The sequence below is a fragment of the Gavialis gangeticus genome, unplaced genomic scaffold (assembly GCF_001723915.1).
Source record: "Gavialis gangeticus isolate Ggan-Ray unplaced genomic scaffold, GavGan_comp1, whole genome shotgun sequence".
Classification (NCBI taxonomy): Eukaryota; Metazoa; Chordata; order Crocodylia; family Gavialidae; genus Gavialis; species Gavialis gangeticus.
Window position 1 is genome coordinate 51,405,704 of NW_017729022.1, and position 7,133 is coordinate 51,412,836.

General features: G+C 48.3%; 1 protein-coding gene across 1 annotated transcript in view; it reads right to left on the reverse strand.

Annotated features, from left to right (window-relative positions):
• The window catches only part of ATF7IP (activating transcription factor 7 interacting protein), a 188,598-nt gene that overhangs the window by 180,689 nt on the left and 776 nt on the right, over positions 1-7,133 (reverse strand). The gene's annotated exons all lie outside the window — the stretch shown is intronic.

A 7,133-nucleotide genomic window follows, 5' to 3' on the forward strand; every position in this document is an offset into this window, starting at 1 on the left:
CCCCTCCCGTCTGGCCCCGCCCACGGAGAGCCGGGCCGGGGGGCTGCGTCGCTGCCGGCCAATCCGCACGCCCGCCATCTTGGCGGCATGCAAATCCGCCGCGCTGTTATTTAAATGAGCGCCTGGCTCCGCCCCTTGGCTGGGGGGGATTAACGGGGCGGGTGGGGGGGAGACGGGACAAGGTGGAGGTGGAGCTGGAGCTAGGGCTGTGATAGGTGCTAGTTGGCAGCAGGAGTCTAAGCAGCTTTTTGTCCTCTCTGAAGGTACTGTGCCCACCTCAGAGATGGGCACCTGGGTGCCTGAACCTCATGGGGCAGGAGGCCAGCCCTCTGCCCCCATTCCCCCAGGGGCTTAGAATCCTAGGGGAGTCAGTCTCTCAGGGTGGCGGATTCACAGTCTGATTGCCCAGCCTGGCACCTGGGCCTGGGGGAGTTCCCAGCACTTCATAATGAGGTTAAACACTTTACTTAAACAAGCTCTCCCCCTGCCCCCCAAGTCCCCTGCCTGCTGAAGCTGGGGCTCTAGGAAAATGATACCTTGAGAGTTAGCAACACTGGGGCTGATCTCTGGCCTGGCCCCCCAACCCAGGTTCTCCAGCCTTTCGGCCTTGGGAAAACTGCAGGGAATGCAAGTGTCGTGGGCTGTGCCAGGAAGCGCCATGTGATTGGAAGACTTCACAATAGCTGTGATGGCATGCTGCATCATGCAGCTGTGAGCAACAGCCGTGAGCTCCCAGCCCTTCTAGCAGAGATCCAAGATCTTGCAATTCAAATGGAGTCCCTTTGTTGTTGCCCACAGCACTGTGCAAGAAACAAGCCTTGACCTCCACCCTCCCCTTCAAGTGCTGCTATGAAAAAACCTCTGACCTAACAGTTTTGCCTGGCAGAGGAGGAGGGGGAGGTCAGGACATCACCTCTGCCTCAACTTCAAGTGGAACTTCATGCATTGCAGTGAAGCTGCAGGCAAAAAAACGTTTGGGTGTTAACAGTCCTCCGGTGCACTTCCTACAACCTCAAAAAAGTCGGACAAGATGTCTCACAGGAGACTGGGGGGATGGACAGGAAATCAGAGCATTCCAGCCAAAAGCACTGAACAGGGAAGAACTGATGAGGATTCAAGGAAGTGGATAAGGCTTTACAGTGAGGATGCTCACACCCTGACTAACCTAATTTAGGGTCTGTGGATGGGGTGCTAGCCACTCAGACTAACTTGGCAATGAAGATACAACCTTCCCCATTCCTGACTTACGTGACTAGAAGAATGAGGCCAGGCCATCTTACCCATATACAAAAGCAGAGCTTATTCTGATTTAATTCTTCAATACTGCTCAGCATTATTAGTGTAGTATAAACTGGATTGTGTTTTGCAATTACAACAGTGTTCTGGGGGTTTTTTTCCTCCTTAGTGGGCGCATCTACATGTTCATTAATGAGCAGTAGTTACTGCACATTAAATTTAGCTCTTTCTTAATGAAGTACTAACTTATAAGTGTAGTAACTAGAGCTACTGTGATAGCACCAGCATGCGGATTTTTAGTGACCTTACTGCGCAGTAGCATATTGGCACGGTTTTTGCCCAGCCAACTACTGCACATTAAGCATCTTGTGTAAGCATGCCCAGTAAGTAACTCATACTTTTCTTATCAAGTATGTAAGATAGAGAAGCAATGAGAAATGATGTCTTGCTATATTGCAGATAAAAGAAAGTAGATTCCCTTTCCAGTTTAAGAGTGTAAACAAGCTATTTAAATGAGCGAGTTATGCTAAATATACAGCAATAGCACAATGTCCTCCAGTCATATGTAGAATGAATTGACCAAAATACTCTGCTCCTTGCAAGTCTTGCAGTATCTATCAGGCTGTGTAATAATCACATGCCTTAAAAAGTAGCTTCTGGGGGAGTGGAGGAAGGCCTGAAATAGAGGAGTAGGGTGGTAGGGATATAGTTTTAATTGTATCTTCTGTGCCTCAGGGTATGGCACAAGAGAAGCAGGGTATGGCTGTTAGCTACTGATTTGGGGCACTTTAGAGAAAGCTATATAAGGAGTGGCCATTTAGAGTAAACACTTGCAGTTCTTTCATAGATTTACCATTTGAATGCTGAGTCAGGAATTAAAGAGAGCCTGTGGCTAAGAGATGTGTCTGTTGTAAAAGCTGAGCCCCTTCCAGACTTCTGCATCATTTTGGATACAGGTGAGTTATATTACAATTGTGCTGGCAGGGTGGCCCTTCTTAGAATAATGCTTAGTTCACTATGGTAAGTTTTATGGACCTAGAACTTATAAGGTCTGCAATTAACTTTTAGTTAGCTGCTTTAAGTGGGTTTTTGTCCCAATTAGAGAGAACAAGCAGCAGCTCCATGCAGTGGAGGAGCGGGCATAAAGGTCATAGTTTCATAGATTTAGGGTCGGAAGGGACCTAGTAGATCTTCTAGCCCGACCCCCCGCCAGGGCGGGAGAACAACAAAACCCCAAAACAAGAAACGGGACTCAAATGAGTCCAGCCAGGTAGGCATCCAGCCTCTTCTTAAAGACCCCCAGGGTAGGGGCCAGCACCACTTCCCTTGGAAGTTGGTTCCAGCTCCTAGCCGCCCTAACTGTGAAGTAGTTTTTGCGGATGTCCAATCTATACCTCCTCTCCATCAACTTGTGCCCATTACTCCTTGTTATGCCAGCGGGCGCTAGGGGAAACAGCGTCTCCCCCAAACCCTTCTGGTCCCCCCTAGTGAGTTTATAGACGGTCACCAGGTCCCCCCTCAGCCTTCTCTTGTGGAGGCTGAATAGGTTCAGGTCCCGCAGTCTCTCACTGTAGGGTCTGCCCTGTTGTCCCCGGATCATGCGGGTGGCCCTCCTCTGGACCCTCTCCATATTGTCCACATCCCTCTTGAAATGGGGCGCACAGAACTGGACACAATACTCCAGCTGTGGCCTGACCAGCGTCGCGTAGAGGGGGAGGATCACCTCCTTGGCTCTACTCGAGATGCACCTGTGGATGCACGACAAGGTCCGGTTAGCCCTGCCAACCATGACCTCGCATTGTCGGCCCATGTTCATCTTGGAGTCAATAATGACTCCAAGATCTCTTTCTGCCTCCATGCTCTCAAGTAGGGAGTTCCCCATTGTGTAAGTGTGCTGCTGGTTCCTACTGCCCAAGTGCAGCACCCTGCACTTGTCCGTATTGAAACTTGTCCGTATCATAAACTCTTACCTGGTTTGATAAGGTTCTTTGGGTAAATGTGCTCTCTCTTATTAGACCAACTAAATAGTTGGTAAAAATTGTTCTTCACAAGCTTTTTGGGTACACATACCCCCTAGGGCCTTCCAAGGTACCCCAACACCTAGGGTGGGGTATGTGTACCCCCGGCTGACAACCCCTGCCTTAAACCAACAGAGCTACAACCAACTTCCCCCCCCCCCATACCTGGTATGAAACACTCAAAAGAAATCTAGAGACTAGCTCTTTTATAGTCTGACCCCAATATCTATATAATTTTGGAAATGGGCTACTCATTTGTTTCATTAACAGAAGAGTCCTTGGGTTAAAAGCTGACTCAGCCTGGAATGTTGCTAGCTGCAAATATCCCCAGACTTTTTGTTTGCTAACAAAGGTCTGAGGTGTTTGGAAGAAAAAGGGGAGGCTGCCTGACATTTTTCTCTAGCTGTGAAGAGTTCAAGTGATCTACACTACATCAGTAGCATAACTAGATGTGGGCAAGCTGGCACCAGCCCTGGGCACCAACTGAGGAGGGGCTCCAGAATCACCCTCCACTCCCACAGAGTCTGTGCCCTAGCAGCAAAAGCAGTGCCATGGCATTGCTCATGCAGCAGCAGCTGCTGGTGGTACATAGACACTGCTGCTGCTTCAACAGCAACACCTAGGGTGGGCAGACCACGTTGTGGCCCTCGCAGCAGCCAACAGCAGCTGTTGCTGGGGACTTTTTGATTCCCCACCATAGATAAGATTCCTGCACCCCATCCCCCACTTTCAGAATCCCTGCCTCTAGCAATCAATGGCACTTCCCCACACCTCCACCCTTTATCTCCCACAGGGTTTGCCCAGGGTTCAAGCCTTGCTCCTTATGTCTCTGCACTACATACTTTGTTCACACTACAAGGAGTGAGATCTGCAGGTAGATCAGAAGGAATGGATGTACTAAAGTAGAGAAGTGTAAATATTATGTTTAAACCTTGTATTTAAATATATCAGCAACTAGGTGGAGAAGTTTATGTAACACTCAGCAGTTTAACTATCTACTAAGCTTTTGTTTACAGATCGTTCACAAGTATCCCAAATATATTTAATGCATACAAAAACAGGGTAAATAAGAAATAAATGCCATACTAAGAAATAGCATGATACACTTTCTTGCTTACTGATAAGCAAACACCTGTATTCATATTTTACAATGAATACAATAGCCCCAAGTTTTAATTCTGTGTAACAACTTTCTGAAAAGGCCGCACTAACCTGTATTTCAGTGTGTGATTTAAGGCTCAGGAAAAAGTAGAATGTAATAGCATTCTTAATTTTTTTTGTACATACCAAAAAGCAAGCTGTATTCTTACCAGATAGAATTCCTTATCAATTCTGATGCCAGTTTTTATTGGTAATGGTGACCAAACATCAGAAATAAGTAAAAAATCCCCCTCAAAAGTACTTGAGGAACTGTTTTTAGAAGGGTGGAGTGCTTACTTTTAATTTCACTTTGCTTACCTGGCATTAAAATAATTAGAGCTATCATCTGAACTATCATTAAAATATGCACCAGTATGTTAAACTGTCATTGCTGCAAAATAAGTTTTATAGAAAACCCAGGAAACCATCAGCCATGTTACTGGAAATTAATATTTTTGTAGGTAATTTCACAGGCAATATTTTTGTCCTGCTTCAATGGGACTGACAAGCATCATTTACTTACTTGCAGCATGGAAGTTTACTGATTTATTAATTCCAGGATATGACTGTTAATACAGCCACATCATTTAAATGACCTTCATGATACAGCAAACGTAAGTAGCAAAATGGTTAACACTTAAATTTGAAGACTGATGACTGCATCCAAATTGCACCTCAGTAAGATGAGTGATGGAAAGTTCACATTTCTATTGCTGTTCGACTGGCTGCAAACTCAAAAGAACAATTGTGTACCAGTTTATGTTGCTCAAGCTTTTTACAATTAGACAGTTTAGATATGAAGCAATGGTTTGAACATTATCAGAATTAAAGGCTTTTATTCACAAACTGTTCTTTTATAACAACTTCACTGAATAAAGCAGGCATTGCATCAAATCTACATTTACAAGATGTCAACCACCATGTAATTTACAGACTAGTTGTCCATCTGGTCCATTCTCCCATCTGAGACACTTCAGTTTACTTCAAAACAATAGCAATAAACATGGCAAAAAAAAAAAAAAGGAACAGATTGGGAGGGACTTTAAAAAAAATAACTATGCCTCACCAAAATTTGATTAATGATAAATTGTGGTATTATTGGGAACATTCTTTTTGACTACCTTAGGCAAGTAGTGTAGATTCTAAGACATGACTGTAACTTTTGAAGAGGATAATTGCACATGCTACTGAACAGAACCTTTTAAGTACCCCCTAACTTCTGAAACTTTTAATAAGTACCCCAACACTCAATTTTCCAGGGAATTTTATACTTACAGACCAATGTGTGCTATATGTTGGAAGAAGAGCTGTGTATAAGGCCATGACAGGTCTGATCTGGTGTGGGTAAGGTTGCCATCTTTTACACCAGGTATGCACAGCTCAAGTATGTATCTGGGCTAGAGGTGATGTTGGCCAAAGCTAGGAGGGCTGAATCCAGTGCCGTGCAATGTGCAGCGCACCACATTTTTTGCCATAGTTTGGGGAGAAGGAAGAGGCGATAGAGAGAGGAAGAGAGACAGACAGACAGACAAGGAGGCAGCTGCTGTCAGCCATGGAGCCCAGGCTGTTCCCAGCAGGCCCGGCTGCAAGCAGCCCAGGTTCTGTGGCTGGCAGCAGCTACCCAGAACCTGGGCTGGCTGCAGCCAGGAGGCTGCAAATAGCTGCTCTGGGCTCCGGCATCATGTGCCCCAGAGCGGATGGTGGGGGCAGGCCCTGAGGTAACGCAGCCTGGAAAAGCCTGATGCCGCTGCCAGCCCCCACCTGTAGCCAGCCTAGGCTTTGGGCAGCAGGCAGGCTACAAGCAGCTGTATTGGGCTCCGCAGCCCCAGCATCCGCTCCATACTGGTGGGTGCATGTGCGCCTCAAAGAGAGCAGGGGAGGGTCATGCTGCCTTAGACCGTATCTCCACTCTCTGCTCTGAGGCGTGCATGCAGTCGCTGCCAGCATAGGGCTGATGCCAGGGCTGCGGAGCCTGGTGCAACTGTTTGCAGCCTGCCTGCTACAGCTGCCCAGAGTCCAGGCTGGCTACAAACAGCTGCACCAGGCTCTGGAGCCCAGGATCAGCTCTGTGCTGGCAGTGACTGCACGTGTGCCTCAGAGCAGAGTGGGGATAGGGTCTGAGGCAGCACAAACATCCTCTGCTGTCTGGTCTGAGGTGTGCATGCATCCGTTGGTATGGAGTGGATGCGGGGGCTGCAGAGCCTGGTGCAGCTGTTTGCAGCCTGCCCACTGCCTGCTGCAGCTACCCAGAGCACAGGCTGGCTACAGGTAGGGGCACTGGGCTTTTCTCAGCATTCAGCGGTGGCACTGGGGGAGCAGGTTGGGGATGGCTACAGTGAATATTGGGGTGGCAGCAGCCCCCCTCACATTACTACAGCCCGCCCCAAGTACTGGGAAGAGCCTACTGCCACAGCCAGCCCCAGCTTGCAGTGGCAGCCTGCTCCCTCCAGCACAGTGAACTGGGCCCTGGGTGGGCTGGGTCATGGGGCAATCCCTACAGTGCAGGAGGGAGTGGGGCAGCACCCTGCTCCTACCGCACTCCCTCATGCACTGTGGGGTTCATGGTCTGCCCCCCCTCAAGCTCAGGCAGGATAAAGAAAGAAACTTACCTGCTTGTGGCTGGGTTGGCGGGGAGTGCGTGGGCATCTGTGTGCCCACCTTTCCCCTCCTGGAGCAGCCTGTGGCTGGCTTGGGGGGGGGGGGGGGGGGGGAGTGGGGGGAGAGAACGCAACCCAAGAC